Source organism: Corvus brachyrhynchos, unplaced genomic scaffold (assembly GCF_000691975.1).
Source record: "Corvus brachyrhynchos isolate BGI_N302 unplaced genomic scaffold, ASM69197v1 scaffold83, whole genome shotgun sequence".
Taxonomy (NCBI): Eukaryota; Metazoa; Chordata; class Aves; order Passeriformes; family Corvidae; genus Corvus; species Corvus brachyrhynchos.
This window is the reverse complement of record NW_008238464.1, coordinates 4,465,514-4,481,713: the sequence shown is the minus strand read 5'-3', so window position 1 is coordinate 4,481,713 and position 16,200 is coordinate 4,465,514. Positions and strand designations below refer to the sequence as shown.

Below are 16,200 nucleotides of genomic sequence, written 5' to 3'. Positions count from 1 at the left end.
AGACCAGTGGGGATGCCCTCAAAAGTAGAGGCTGCCAAGCACAATGAGGGCAATTTTCCAGCTCACATTTTTTCCTCCTTTCTTGAAAGCCAGAGTCACCTCACAGTCACAGGTGCCCATTATTCAGACTAATACAGCTTCATCATTTGAAGCATATAATGTCAGAAGTTGAAAGAAGAAACACAACACTAAGACTTTGGAAAATATCAAATAGGAATAAAATTGCTAATAGTTATGTGAGAAAGTGGCTTCACCAAATGCCTGAGCAACTTAGTGGCCTTCTATGATGGAGTGACTACAACTGTGGATAAGGCTACAGATGTTGTCTGTCTGGACTCCAGTAAGACCTTTGACACAGTCCACCACAACATCCTTCTCTCTGCTTTAGAGAGATATGGATTTGATGCATAGATTACTCAGTGGATGAGGAATTGGCTGGATGGTCACATCCAGAGGGTATTTGGATATTGATCAATGGCTCAATGTCTGGATGGATATCAGTGACAAGCAGAGTCCATACTGGGACCAGCACTGTTCAATGTCTTCATCAGTGACGCAGATGTGGGAATCGAGAGCATCCTCAGCAAGTCCACGTGTAACACCAAACTACAGTTGACAAAACTGAAGGATGGGATGCCATCCAGAGGGACATGGACAAGCTCAAGAACTGGGCCCATGGGCACCTCAGGAGGTTCAACAAGGCCAAGTACAAAGTACTGTGCCTGGGTCAGGGCAACCCCTGGTATCAGCACAGGCTGGGGGATGCAGGGATTGAGAGCAACCCTGTGGAGAAGGACTGTGGAGCATTGGTAGATGAAAGTCAGGACATGACCCAGTAATGTCCACTTGCAGCCCAGAAAGCCAACTGCATCCTGGGCTGCATCAAAAGCAGTGTGGCCAGTATGTCAGAGAAGGTGATTCTGCCCCTTTACTCTGCTCTGGTGAGACCCCATCCAGAATACTGCATCCAGATCTGGGGCCCTCAGCACAGAAAACACATGGATGGGCCTGTTGCAGCAGGTCCAAAGGAGGACCACCAAGATGTTCAGTGGGCTGGAGCACGTCTTCTATACAGACAGGCTCAGAGAGTTGGGGTTGTTCAGCCTGGAGAAGAAACAACCTTACAGAACCTTCCAATACATAAGAAAGATGGGGACAGGCTTTTTAGCAGGGCCTATTGGGATAGGACAAGGGGTAATGGTTTTAAACAAAAAAGACAGTAGGTTTAGACTAGATTAAAGTATTTTTTTTTTTTTAAAAGAGAGTGGTGAAACACTGGAACAAGTTGTCCAGAGATGTGGAAGATGCTCCATCCCCAGAAATATTCAAGGTCAGATTAGATAGGACTCTCAGCAACCTGATCTACTTGAGGATGTCCCTCCTCACTGCAGGAGGGGTTGGACTAGATGACCTTTAGAAGTCCCTTCCAACCCTAAATATTTTATGATTCTATGAAAAGTAGCAGATACTTTAGCCTGCTAACTCTCTCGTAGTACAAAGAGAAAGCCCTCCAGGCTAAGGTAGGCTGCTGCAACATCAGAAGAACACAAATCTGAGTTCTGGCCTTCTACTAACCATGCAATACTACTCTAATTTTATGTGCTATTAACTCTTGTTTCGTGTTGTGAATTTCATACAAGCTAACCCTCCCAATTCCGTATTTTTTAAGATTTTCATTAGTAATACTGCTATACCACAAAATTTCCTCATCTGGTGCAGTTCAAGATACAAATGCTAATCAATGTGGCAGACTTTAAAACACATAATACTAAGTACTATCTTTTCTATTTACGTGATAAGTGCTCTGCTGCTTCAGGAAGCTAAGTTTTTAAAACTCTTTTGATGTTTTACTTGAAAAGGATATTTCTATGGCCTCTTTTGGAACAGTATGCCTGTTATAAAGCAGGCAGTGTTTGTTTATAGCTTCTGACAGATAATTTAAATGTAAAGTTCTATTTCAAAGGACAAAAAGCTGGTATTTTACAGGAACATGGTGGTATTATAGCAGCTCATGTTACAGTTTCACAGTACTAACTACAAGCCTTATAACTTACCTATGCTTAGAAGATAGATAGTGATAGTAATAGAAATTACAGAGAGAACACTTCAACAGGTCTTTAACTAAGCTTAGTACGGTCACCATCAGACAAGGTAGTGGGCTTGTAAGAAAAACCTAACTCAAATACTTCCATAAATATGGGATGACAACCTTAAGGGATTAAAATAAACAAACATATTTCAGTTTGTTTGGGGTGCACGTTGTTTTTAAGAAATGTGTATCCACATGTCATTCAGAAAACAGGACAAAGATTAACAGACAGTACTCGCAACCTTCTAGAGACCAAGCAAAAAAAACCCCAGGAAACAACACTAAGAGAGCGGATTTTGGTAGTTAGATGATTTTTACTGTTTCATCTCACCAAGACAGTATTTTTGGAAGAAGGTATTTCCCCGTATCTTGAAGACTATACATCTTCTCATGCCCTTTCATCATATACTTATCAGAAAACACAAGGAATGTGAACTGTCATCTTTGCTGATTTTAATTTGTTGAAAGATGAGAAAAAATAATGATGTCTGAAAATAAAGCAACTCCAATGGCAGACAGTTGGCTAATATCTCTCTTCCTAGCAAGCCCCTTCTCCAGCCTTTAGCCTCTATGTGCTTGTGCCATCTGCCCTCAACCTCCCTTTCCTGCACCTGCTGCTGCAATCCCCAGCAGCAGGCAGGGCTCAGGCAAGTATAGGCAGCAGCTGCAAGTTTTTTTTCTGTCTCCATCAGCAGCCTAATGCAGATGCAGCTACTGTGAATGACCCAGCCTCCGGTGACTTTTTCCACTATTAGTGCAAAAAAGTCTTCTTGCTTTATTTTGAAGGCAATCAAGAGCAATGGTACATTCTAGACAGCAGTGGAAAACCCCAGAATGTGCAGAGAGGACATCTTTAGACCTTTTGGCTGCAAACAACATGAGACAAACAGCAAGGTGGCAACTTTTTTGGCCCATGTTTCTTGACTGCAGAGTAAACACAACAGAATCTCAAACTGCCTCACATTTAGATACAGCAAGAAGGCCAGAAAAGAGCATTGGCTCACCTTTTCCTGAATTCTTTTAAAAGCAGTTCCAGAAAAATGATGCAGTTAATAAACTCTGCTTCCTTAAAGAAAATTTTCGGAAAAGAGACCTCATCTCACCTCTAAAACAGCAGCAATGATTAATGACCACATCTCTGCGTTGGTTTATGGGTGTTTCTACAGAGACACAGATAAGCTTAATGTTTGTTGCTCTTGCTCTGGCTAACTCTCGCTTCATTCCTCCCGGCAGACAGCATTAAGTTTACCTCTCTATTCAGAAACACATGAAACCAAAAACAAACAAGATAAAAGAGAGGGAAAGTCTGGGAAGAATAAAACATACCATAGGTGTCTACATAAGACAAAATTACAAATAATTTCACACCTAACAACCTCTCCACAGCCCTTTACAAAAACAGGGTAGGAGGGAGCCAAGCACACAAGGTCAAAAAAAAATCCAGATGCTCTGCTGAGAGGACATTTAGGTAATATTAGCTTTATGATAGACTGGTGAAACATGCTCTACAGAAGAACAAATTGAGTGTACCCCCGTTCATGGACTTTCATCCTTACTATCAATAAACCTTCCTTCTCTCCTCAAAATTAAAACAGTCAGCCACTCAGGACACTGTGAACACCATGAGATTTTATAAAGGAGACATCCTTGAATTTCTTTCAAGATTCCAAATAATAAAGTGTTTGAAAGACTTCCTTCCACTGCTGCTTCTTTTCCCATAACTCAAACATTCAATGGTCTGCAGGAGCTATACTTCACTGGAAGTATTAGTACATTTATGTATTGTATAAACAAAGAACAGTCCTCAGACATAAGAAGTTTAACCTTGATCTCGCGCAGAAGGACAAAGCTCAGAATCACTGTGGATTGCTACGTTTTACTGCTAATCCCTTGAAACACCGCTACCTACTTTTCAAGGGATTTCACTTTAAACTGTCTATAAAATGCTGAAAATAAAACTGACTGCTGACCTTCTGTTCCCCAATGGAAAAATCACATATTCACTTTTTAACTAGAAAGAGGAAGAGATGTTTGTTCAGTTCAAAACCCCATTTATTTCTAAAGTTTTTAAGGGGGGAAAAAAAAAATATACATTGTCCGTTTCTAGACAACATTCACTCTATAGTCTTAAGCAATTTATCATTTGCTTTTCAAAAAAAAAAACCCAATCAATCTACCTCATAACAGTAGGAAAATGAGAAAACAATTTTAATTGTTAAAATAAATTTAAGCTTTTAGTTCACAGAGTACTAAGTAATTTAAACGTCCTGTTTGGACTATACTCCTGTGAGCTTTCCAGTTTAATGTCATTTTAAATACTGAATAAATTCTTAGATTTCTGGATTTTCTTACCAACTCACCTGGGCCAAAATATTTATCCAATATGAAAAGGTGCGTGTAGCAGTGGGGAAGAAAAAAAGAAAAAGATACATCTCAATTTAAATCTCAAGGCAAAGTTCCAAAGTTTTCTACCTGAACTGGGGTTAATGAACACCTATTTCTCATATCTAGGAGAGTTTCTCAGGCACAAAGCTACTTTCTAGAAGCAGGGTCTTTGAATAGTACAAGTAAAAATAATCACCAGATGTAAGATACCATTCTTGATTCTGTACTTATGTATGTAATCAAACAGGCAGCTTGAAAGATGCACTGTTAGATTTCATTAAGAAACAGCTAACAGTATTAAATTTATTCCTGTGTAAATCTGTACACCTTCCTGAAACAGACTGGAACATGAGATAGTTACTCAGAAAGCTATGCTTTTAATTTCCTGATAGGACACGTATCCAGAGAAAGCACAATTTAAATAAAGAAACACTCTTGGATCTTGTACGAGATGCAAGTGAACGCTGCAGCTTCACAAGCCTCTTGTCAGTCATACTGACTGCTGTGCTAACCAAGAAAGTATAAGGCTAGGCAAGAAATAGCAATCCCAGTCTCCCCTTGAAATTATTTCTTCTTCTATCTAACAGCACTTCAGAGTTAATAGAGGAATCCTCTCCTACTGCTCCCAAAACACAAGTACAGAGGAAACACTATCCCTCACACTTTCCCGAACAAAACAGGTTTCAAAATTACTTGCCCTGTAACTCTTAAAGAATGCTTTAAATTTAAAACCAAGACTGCATTTTTGGTCTGGATTTTTGGCAGTGTTCATTTATTTCAATCAAATTATTTCTTACGTATCTTCCAGTTTAAATGAGGACCTCTTCCAAAAAATTGTACTGGTGAGTGTTCTGCTACACAATTACAGCAGCTAGCTATTGGTAATTCCTCAGTCAATGGAGAGGGACACAAAGCCAAGAGAGAAACACCATTCATAGAAGAGGGAAGAGGATGAAAGGGGATTTTCTAAAACCATTCTGCCAGGAGTGCTCCAAAGAACACATGATTCTGTAAGCACATTAGGAAGATGCTCCTTATTCTGAATTCTTACGTTGCACTTCAGGTGCCAGCTGCTCTAAGATGGCTTACACAGACAATCTAAAAAGTTGTTCCACTGCTATTAAACCAGCACAACTTTCCACTGCACTAGATCTGCCTCTCAAAAGGATAAGCATCTGAAAGTAAACTTTTACTGCAGGAATACCTGACTTTTTCCATAGAAACAGTTACCTAAAACCAAAATTAAGCAAATAGAACTGTCTACATTTCTAAGAGCAAAATACACATTCACGAGAAACCAACATTGCCTCATAATGCCAGACTCTCATCCTCCTTTATTCCTACTCTCACTTTCAGTGCTTGAACAAAATAGAGTACTTCCAAACACCTTTAAATATCCTATTATTTTTATCTTCTGTCAAATTTCTCCAAAGCTTACTTTTCCTGAATCAAACCTCCCTGCAATAACTTGGTTCAAAATTAAATATTTGGTTTTGGCTGCTACGCCACATTCCCTTTCATCCAGAAATGTTACGTACTCTTGCACTGATGAGACATTCTATCCTCACGTGCTCACAGACATATTTTCTTTCTTACTCCTGCCAGATAACAATAAAATGCATTAAAAAACTTAAAGGGAAATAATAGCAGCCAAATAACTTCCAAACATGGAGAGAGATTGTGAGGATTAGCATCTGTACAAGAACAAAGATTAAATAAAGGAAAAAACAGGTTCAAAACCACAGGTCTGAAATGTGGAACTTCAACTACAGAGTTTGTGTTCCTTCTAGATTAATACAAATTTAAAAATTTATATTGCTACTGATTTTCAATAAAAGTTATTATGCCATTGCTCTCATACACCAGTTCAGCTGGGAGCCATAAAAAATACTAATACTAAATATTACAAGATGCTGTCAAGTACTAAGCATTACTTGTAGTCAACATCCAAGAGCGACACACCGCAACCCTGTTAAAAGTAATGTTACAACAGAAGTAGACAATTTTTCATTATCTAACTCAGACCTCACTCAAACAAGACAACAGTGTTACCACATCTGGATCAAGCCTGAAAGGCTTTCTGAAGAAAACTGATACACAAATATTGGGAGGTGCAGAGCAGTGTATTAAAGGAGCAGCAAGTTATAATCCCATGACTAAACAGAAATAGGAGCAAGCATGTAAAAATTCACAAATCACCTCAAGGTAATAGAGAATAAAATAGAAAACAAAGAAAATAGAGGAAAAAAAAGAATAGGGAAGTAGGAAGATATACTCATCCTCTCCTTCTCTGGACTCCAAGGAGAGCTTATGGAAGAGAGATCCCTTTTCCTTTCCTCTACCACAGAATTCCTGACTGTTTCAAGTGACTAATACCAAGCATTTTTATTTTATTTGTTCTTTAGCTTCTTGCAAATTAAACTCTGAGGAACAGGTCTTGGTCTGAATTGTTATTTGATGCCTTGCTCCTGCTCCTCTAGAGTGTAACAAATACATTTAGGTTCAAAAAACTCCACCCTGAAATCAAGCTACAGTCTGTAAAGGTAAGCAGCACTATTTCATCAAATACTGCCCTCACATTTGTTTCTCTTATTTTCAAGAATTCTGCAGGATTCATTAGGATACTGATTCGGGATGTGGAAATGCCAAAATGCCCAGCCACCACCTACAGGCCAGAATCTTTAGCTGACCAGTGACCTACTTCGTGCTGTCATTTTTCTCCCCTTCTCCTAAACCACAGACAGGAAGCAGGCTACAGCAATCAGCAGGCTTCTGATCTCTCTGCCACCACCTTTTTTCCTGAAGAATACAAAGCAGCAGCTGCTCTTCACACAATGGACATAAGCCCAGCACACAAATGGGACACCCCCATTTTGGCCACATAACGATGCGTGACCAGTCACATGGAGAAAGACTTCCAGCTCACAGCTCAAGACTTCCTGAAGTTTCAGTAATTTACTGCAGTCAGAAAGTATGTTACAGCAGCCATGCATCCAAAGAGTGCCTGAAGTGCAAGTCAGCAGCTGAGAATGCTAGCTTCCTTAGCCCTTTGACAGTAAATTCAAATTCTACGGAGCACAATTGTCAAAGCCTTGCTTATGAGCTAGTTTCAAAACCAATTTTATAAACATACATACACACACGTTTTGTAGCTCTAGTCCAAACACGGAAGTAAACTCAAGGATGTCCTTTTGTTTTGAGATAAATGCTTTACATTACTATGCATCCAGATCTTCATAATCATAAACCAGCACTCTCTCTAGCAATAACGGAACACACCTTTCCAGAACCCATGCAAATCCAGGGCTGGCAGAAAATACAATTCAGTAATCTTCAGGGAGAACTAAGCAAGGAAAACTAATACTCTGACTGTTTAATCTCGAAAAACAAATTCAGAGATCAAATATAAAGAGAAGTCTAACCCTCATTCAACAGCATTTTTGGGGCTGGTATGTGATAACCTGAGAACTAATGGTATGAGACAACTGAGCTTATCAGGGAATGCACTAGGAGCTATGGATTTTGGTGCAAGATAGAGAATTTAAAATCAACCTCTTGGGAAAATTTGGATCCCCCAACTACCTGCTGCTTCAGGGAAATAATCTCACTGACATCACCTGCTGTAGCTGCTTGCATGAGGCAGATTTCTAACTTGCATATAGGAACACGTCTGTTGAGATGACGGTATTGCACATTAAAAAAAAAAAAAAATCAGGCTACTGGTAAATTTTAAATATTAGTAAGAAGAGGTGGAACAAGCAGCTGCAAGGAAATGGTGTGCTACAAAAATTCAAGGACCCAAACAAGTGAGGAAAAAAACCAGTCTGGGCAGCAACAACAGTACCTGGAAGGATTAAGCATACAGCTGCTGAATCAAAAAGCAGGAGAAGGGTCATTTAAAAGAAAGGTAGGGGGATAAAAGAAAGGATGGAGCAGGTAGAAGATAGGCTACGCAGAGGCTCTATTGCAGCGAACAACTAAGAGCAGCTGACACAAACAACAGCCTCCAAAATAAGGAGGGATGAGAGCTGCAGGCGATGCCTGAAACAAAAGGGTGTGAAGAGATAGTAAAAAGGAAAGCGGGGTTTAAATCCACAAGAAGGCAAGGAACCTGTGATGCCAAAATAAGGCCCTCAAACTTAAAATCACGGAAAGAAAAATAAACTGTAAAAGGTTTGCATCTGTATGCATGGTATTCTATGCTTTGTGTTGCTACTGGCTTAAAAAATAAACAACAGGACAAGCTCATTTTCTCAGTCCTTTCTGCTTAGTACAATAGGAGCTTTGTTACTACAGTGCGAACAGTAATTGTAATCCACAATTAATTAACCAAGTTATTAGAAACAGAATTCCACAAGAAATACACCACACTAATTTTTAAATATTTTTCTCTTCTGTGAAATTCACCAATTTCAGCATCTAGATAAGACACCAAACCATTCACCAGATACTAAACGAGATTAACTCTGTGTACAGTGTCTTCCCACTCAGTAAATGGCAGTAAATCAGCAAGCCCAACTCTTTTTTAATATCATAATACATTTGATGCAATACATACCATTTCAACAGGATGCCATATGGAATATGCTAAAAACACTACCAAAACTACATACATGTACTATTTAGGCTATAGTTCTACTACACACTAACACGAACAGCGAATCATTTAAAGCTCCCTCAAAGCCTTCACACCAGAAGACTTGCCTTCCAGCTATTGTCAAATGGACGAACAAGCCTTCAACTGATTTTTTTAAATGACCTATGCCAACACCAGATGCATGCCCACTCTGCAAAGCACCAGCTGAAGAAGTCAGCCCTGAACTAAAAAAGAGGCACAGCAGTCCAAGGAGAGGAGATCTCCTGTATGTGTCTGCCAGCAGATGCTCCTTTAGGGACAGTTAAATCTTGGAGTAGCTTGGTGGACTCAGCTGCTAATCTGCTTCCTCCTTCAGGAGGGTGTGGGGTCTCTGCCACTCCCCTACACCAGTACAGCCCAATCACACTACACAGTGCTGGCACAAGGACTGCCCCTGGTCCCTGCATCCCAAAAGCCTCAAGCTGACTTTCCCCAACATTTGGATCTATATACAAGACGCAAAGTCACAACCACTTTCAGCATCTAAGGGCACCCTCCCTGTGATGTAGTTTAACTGCATAAGCTACTTTGAAGGGTTTTTTCAAGATCATATTCTAAGCCACATCACTTGTCCATCAAAAGTACAGTGCATATTTAAATCATTTAACGGAAACTGGTGTAACACTGGGATATATTTATTTAGAAACTACAGCAACAGGGGCTCAATACCCTGTTCTGCCATTCCTCTGAACACTGGTCAAGACAACAAGGTTAGTCACTTTTTTTAATACTCAGTTCACTAATATACTTGGGCACAAGTTAGCTCACTCATAATATAACTACTACACGTATATGCATATGTATGTATAACTTAATTATATTCATGAGCAACATGCTGGATTCTTTTCAGCAGGCCAAGTGGTTTTGGCTCGGAAAAACTGACATGCTGGATGACAAGACAGAAAAAGTCCATACTGGCTATCATACCACAAAACTACTTTCACCAGGAAAAACGTGGTTATTGTTGTATCTTTACTTAAGTTAATTTTCCTGCATTGATGAAAGCTGTACAGTGTTCTCTGATGAGGCATGCACATGGATTGCAGTTAAAGCACAATGCAAAGGCCATTTGTGGCCTGTAACAGGTACTGCTGGTACCCACAAACATGCGTTGCACTTGAAAGTATCAAAACTCAAAAAAATTAGACAACCGATTCTTAACTTTTATATTACTAGCAAATTTAAACATGCCTGTACTTCAAGCAAAGAACTACAATTACTACAAGGAGAAACAGAAAAAATGCAGCAAAGAAAAATCTAAAAAACGAAAAGTACTAAAATAATGTAATTCAGAGAAGATCAATTTATTCAGGGTGTGTACCTGTGGTTATGGAAGTGGAAGAGTGGGCTGAAAGTGTTCTTCCCCACTGTCCTCAATTACAGGTTACGAAGTATTATGACACTAGCATAACATAACAGGCAGTATTCTATAAATTCATTTATTATACTAAATGTCTGTAAGTATATTTAAGTAACACTGAAGTTACATTCAAAGTCTTAAAATCACTTCGGGCACCTGAGATAATTGGCGTAATTACAGAAATATTTTTTTAAGGGAAAGGAATCCAGACATCCACTCAGCACATACCTTTCATTCTCTTCATAACTGTCAGAATCAAAGCTCTCATAACTAACTCATATGAAACACTGAGAATAGGTATCATTTTCCTTGGGTTAAAAAACCTCAAAAAAAGCCAACAACTACAAACATACTGAATCACAGAAAAATACCAAGAAATATTCTGCTACAGCATCACAAACAGTTCTATCAAGTTGAAATGTCTAGGGTGCTTTTTGCTCTTGAACAGAGGAGGAGGATCAGTCTGTCAGAAGCTGTGTACAGGTCCCCAGTCTCACAATATAAGGAGCTCATCTCTGTCATGGTTGTTCTGAGAATCTTTACAGACAAGGATTTCTGTTGTACGCTGTGGTACTGTAGCCTTTGACAGATCTGCTGAGTACTAACACATCTATAACTTTGCTCGTACTGGTTTGCTTCTGATCTCATCAAACAATCTCCCTCCCGTGTACAGGGGTAACCTAAAAAACCAATCATTCCATACAAATGTATCAAGTTTCAAAAAATTACAGAACATTTCCCAGGAGATTTTAATCTAAAATACAAAATGTTCAATGCACATATCAACATTGCAACCACTTTTCAAAATATTTTATTGTGAAAATACAACATGAGATCTTGGTTTTGATTCAATTACTGCAAGTGAATGAGGGACAAGCTCAAAAGTACAGAATACCACTACATAAAATATGATGTTAGAGGAGAGGGAGAGAGAGGGGGAGAGGAGAACAAACAACTGAAAAAAGCCAGCTTGCCCAGCTACGTAAAAGAAGACCTGGCAGATCTTGATGACCACAACAAAAGCCTGAAAGGATACATGACTGCCTGCAGTTTAGTGAAGTTTAAGGACTTCGAGTGTAATTTCTGAATATTTACATTGTTGCCATTTCAATTCCTTTTCAAAGGGCAAAAGGGTTACAATGTTCTGGTTCAACAAGCATTACAAATGTAGGCTTCAGTGAAGTGAACCTACATCTACGCATTCATTTCCTTTTGGGAACAGCATTAGAATGCTCCAGGTTTTGCAGATTCACATATTTACCAAGCTGAATACAGTCCATCAGAAACAAGCACACGAAGGATGGAAAAAGACATAAAATATTAATACAGTTAGATTTAATTTTCTTACTGAAATTGAGTGTGGTCTAATTGTACACAGCAAATATGCTGGGTACTCATCTTCAATAAAAAAGGGAAAGAAAAAAGATACAAAAAGAGAGACACTCCTTACACTCCCCCACCAACTGACATGTCCAGATAGTTCTTCCTCACCTCCTTTTAGTGAGCTGTTATCTACTTACTGCCTTTTCCTGAAATACATAAAACCTTCACCTGATGTAAAGAATTCTACTTTAGGCCTGCTTGGTTACCCTCCACATTTATCGGATTAAAGAGTAACAAAAAAAAATTGCCCAATAAGCCAAATATCACAGCAACTAGCTCAAGAAATAAAGATGACTAAGTACATAACCAGGATCTCAGACACCTATTTCCTTTAACTGAGCAGTGGACTATTTTAAAAATTATTTTCACTGAACATTTAACTTAAAACTATTATAAAAAAGAACAAGAAAGATTCCAAAGATAAAACTCTAATGTGTTTTATATTACACACTTGAAATAAATACATAATTTGACCCATAGTTAGTAAAATACAGGCTTAATCTTGAGTAGAAATTATCATAGAAAAATAATTTTACAATGACTAAGTCAACAGCTTGATTAATCATTTAGGATTGTGTACTTTGTTTTCACATTAACAGCTCTTTCAAGAATATTTTAATTTTGCTACATTACATCATAGAAAAAGTATTAAAGAAAACTTACTGAAATTTCTACTCCAGAAAATTAGTACAAAAGGTTTCTCACTATTAGTCTTTAAACACCTAAGTCGTCAAGGTTACACTCTGATCTGTTAGAAAGGCCAGGATTATAAATTTTTTTCAGTACATTTAAAAACAAATGTCAGATAATTTGAAAACATAGAGCAAAAGCCCCCTACCTCAGTATTACTTTTGAATTTCCTTTTCAGTTTAAAGGAAAATCAATCATTTGCAAAAACATATGGAGACACTATAGTTAAGACTGGATTGCATTTTTCATTCTAACTGGTTCACCTTCACTTTATTGAATAAATATGTCTAATTTCAATGGCTCATAACACTTCATTGAACAAGTATTTAACAGAACTCACAGCAAATATCAAGGCACACAACAACTTAATATATTGCTTTCCATTTGAATGTTCCAAAATGTCAATAACTGGACTTCATAACTTCCCTCTGAAGAAGGTAAAATTACTTTTATTTTATAAACAGAGAACTTGAGTAAGAAATAATAAATCCACCTGATAAAGTACTGAATAAAGCCAAGATTCCAAGTTTTCTGTTTCATGCTGCAGCTACTACAATGCTGAATGTTTATTCAGTGTACTGCCATTTTGATTTTATTTTTTGGTACAGTTGTAATGAGGTGTCATTTATTAAAGGTTTCTGCTAATAAATTCCTAGTAAGCCACAGAGATCAACTACAGCTACGACAAACTGACAACAGGGTACACAAACTAACAGAAAGAAGTTAGCCAAACTCTACCACAAAAAGAATTCTACAGGAACATCAGCTTCATTAGATTATTTCAGGTCTTCAGAGCCAGGCTAGGAAGATGCTCTCTATACATTGAATGCAATTCTCTTCTGCTCTCACAGAAAACACAAAAACCTTCTTTCCACTCAATACTTTCAGTACTCAACACTTTCAAAGCTATTACTTAGTTTTCAGAATCCAACCAAAGAATAACACTAAGCCTGCCCCACCATGGTGTATGGATGACTGCTTCTCCTCCATACTTCCCACACCATCATGTTGTGCTTTCAGGCAGCACCTTCAGGGGAAAACATCCCAAGTCAAAGCAGTAGGTAGCAGGAGACAGGGGCCATGAAACAGTGGAAGCAATACCTACTGCTTCATTCACAGTCTGAGACTATCATTTTTTCTTGGGTTTTTTCTCCTGAAAGCAAGAGCTAGAACTCATTTGCCCCAGATCACTGACAGAAAAAGACTTACTATTTAATCAATCATGCAGCAGTTAAAAAAAAAAAAATTAAAATCACAACTACACTGCTATTACATAAAGCCAAAACCAAGCAATACATCCAGTTCACTTGTTATCTTTAGTAACAAAAATAACCACTGAACTTGAACCACTCACCTTTGACACACTGTTAAAAGGATCCAGTCAGTGAAAGGCAGGACTCTCCAACAAAGTTATATACACCACCACCACCACCTGAAACAACAAACATATATTTTAGTTCTAGCACTAAACTTAGAACACTTCTACTAGGTAATTTAGCTTTCATGCTGCCAAAACCTCCTGTGAGATGCTGAGGAGCAGGCAGAATCGCTTGAACTTGATCCACCGTTTTGCAAAAACAGACCCCATCTTCATATTTAACTTCTCTCAATGAATACAAGGTAATTTTAATCACGAACAATCCAGACCATGTACAATGTTAAGCCTACATAATACAGAAAAAAATCAGTCAAGAAATGGAATTAAAAATTCAGCCTAGTTTTAGAAAGATTATCTTTTACAAAGCACCATTATTTACTGTTTCCTTCACTCCTGTATTGGTTTAACTTGACTGTATTTTCTAAGAAAAAGGAAATGCCTCTACATGTGGAAAAGAGGTACAGCAACAAAAGGACCGCCAGGAGTTTTGTGGGGTAGGGAAGTATTTCCATCCAGAAGGCACTCACACACATACAGATGTGTAATTCAGCTGGATTACTACCACATGTGGCCTGGGGCCTTCTGGCACAAGAGATGGTGGCCCAACGAGAGAGCTCTGACAGAGGTGGTGAAGCTGGTCATATGGTCAGAGAACTACATTCAGGGAAATTCTGGCTGGATGTAAAGAAGGCACAAGGGTGGTTAAGCACAGCCACATATCCTCTGAGAAAGTAATGGGCCTTCTTCCTGGAAGTCTCAAATTCTACTGAACATGGCCCCAGGTGCAGCCTCAGCCCTGACAGGACGTGGATGGCTTGTCCAGAGGTCCCTCCTGGCCTCCATTGTTCAGTTAAGTCTTTCTAGCCACAAAAGTAACTGTTCAGAAGAGAGGTCAGAGTATTTAAACCCTTCTTTCTGTTTTTTTAATGACCCTTCTCACTCCATAGGATGTCTGACAAACTCAGGTAGTGTAAACCCAATAAGATCCAATTCAAAAAGAAGAAAAAAATTCTCAGCAACTTCTTGTGCTGCAGCCTCTACCTCATAAGAACGATGTGTTAAAACTCCTACACAACCCCAGGCCACTCATGCACAAATGTTTCTGTTCAAAGTCTTTTCTGAACAGATTCCAATCAGTTGTGACTCTACAAAAGCATCCTAGGAAGATATTAACTTCAAAGGAGCAAGTCACCCAGTGATCCCATGCACGATAATGAAGTGAGGCAAGAATAAAAAGTATTGACAAAGGTGTTATAAATACCTTACACAAATGTTTCAAAGTGAGATTTACTCTCACACTCATTAATAGGTGGAGTAACAGAACTACTAAAGTCACAGTTTGACAAACACTTAAGCCTAAACATATTGCTAGGGGGTAAAGAACAAGAGACTCCCTGACCCTCTGCTCCTGGAAGCTCACCCCTTGGTCCCCAGCAGCTGCAAGGGGAGACAAACTGTTGCCAACCCTCCTGAAAAACACACAAGATTAAAAAAATAAATAATGGAGGATAGCAAATCATGAGGAAATATTATTCCAACAGAAGAGCTTCCTGATCCAACTCACCAACTGAATGAAGATTTGCCTGTGGCAGCAGAAAGCAGACGGGACTGGAGAGTGACCAATCCCTTTTCCTCTGCCAGGTGGTGGCAAGAATAGCTGCTGCCTCACCTGGGTTTTCAGCTTTCTGCAGACACAGACTACAGGCAACCACACTTTGCTATATCAATTTTTCTAACCAATTATAGACCTTAACTGTGTTCCCACTGAAAACTGCTCTATTGAAATTGTAGGACAGATATCAAGTAAATGAGAGAGATACTTTAATAAATGAAGCAACATTAAAACCCTGAGGCAGAGCAGATCTATTTTCCTGCTAGCTGAATGTTTTGTAGTATGTGTTTTTCTCCTGTCAATAACACAAGGACATTTTTAATATTAAGAGGTAAAAATGAGAAAATAAAAGTCTCCTCATTTTTTTGGTACAAGATCTTCTGAATAGTACTATCTTTCCTTGTCCTACCTCACAAATCATCTACTGTCCATTACCATCTATCACTGAAGTGCTGTAGCAAGCCTCTGATTTTGTCTGGGGTTTTTTTGGTTTGTACCTTAAAGAAAAACACAATACCTCCCTCAATTATTGCTTCCACCTTCACAAATGCACACCTGCATATGGAACATGTGTTCAAAAGTGAGCTGAAAAACAGTACTGTTCATTATCAATATCTAAAAAACTAGCCCTGTATATATTAGTTAAATGGAGAAGTACAGTTGGGAA

The 16,200-nt window shown here is 38.6% G+C and overlaps 1 protein-coding gene across 1 annotated transcript in view; it reads right to left on the bottom strand.

Moving 5' to 3' along the window:
- The window catches only part of NCK2 (NCK adaptor protein 2), an 84,656-nt gene that overhangs the window by 40,473 nt on the left and 27,983 nt on the right, over positions 1 to 16,200 (bottom strand). The window contains exon 2 of the mRNA XM_008635834.2: positions 13,898 to 13,975. The gene's annotated coding sequence lies outside the window, so the exon portion shown is untranslated. The remainder of the gene's footprint in view (positions 1 to 13,897; positions 13,976 to 16,200) is intronic.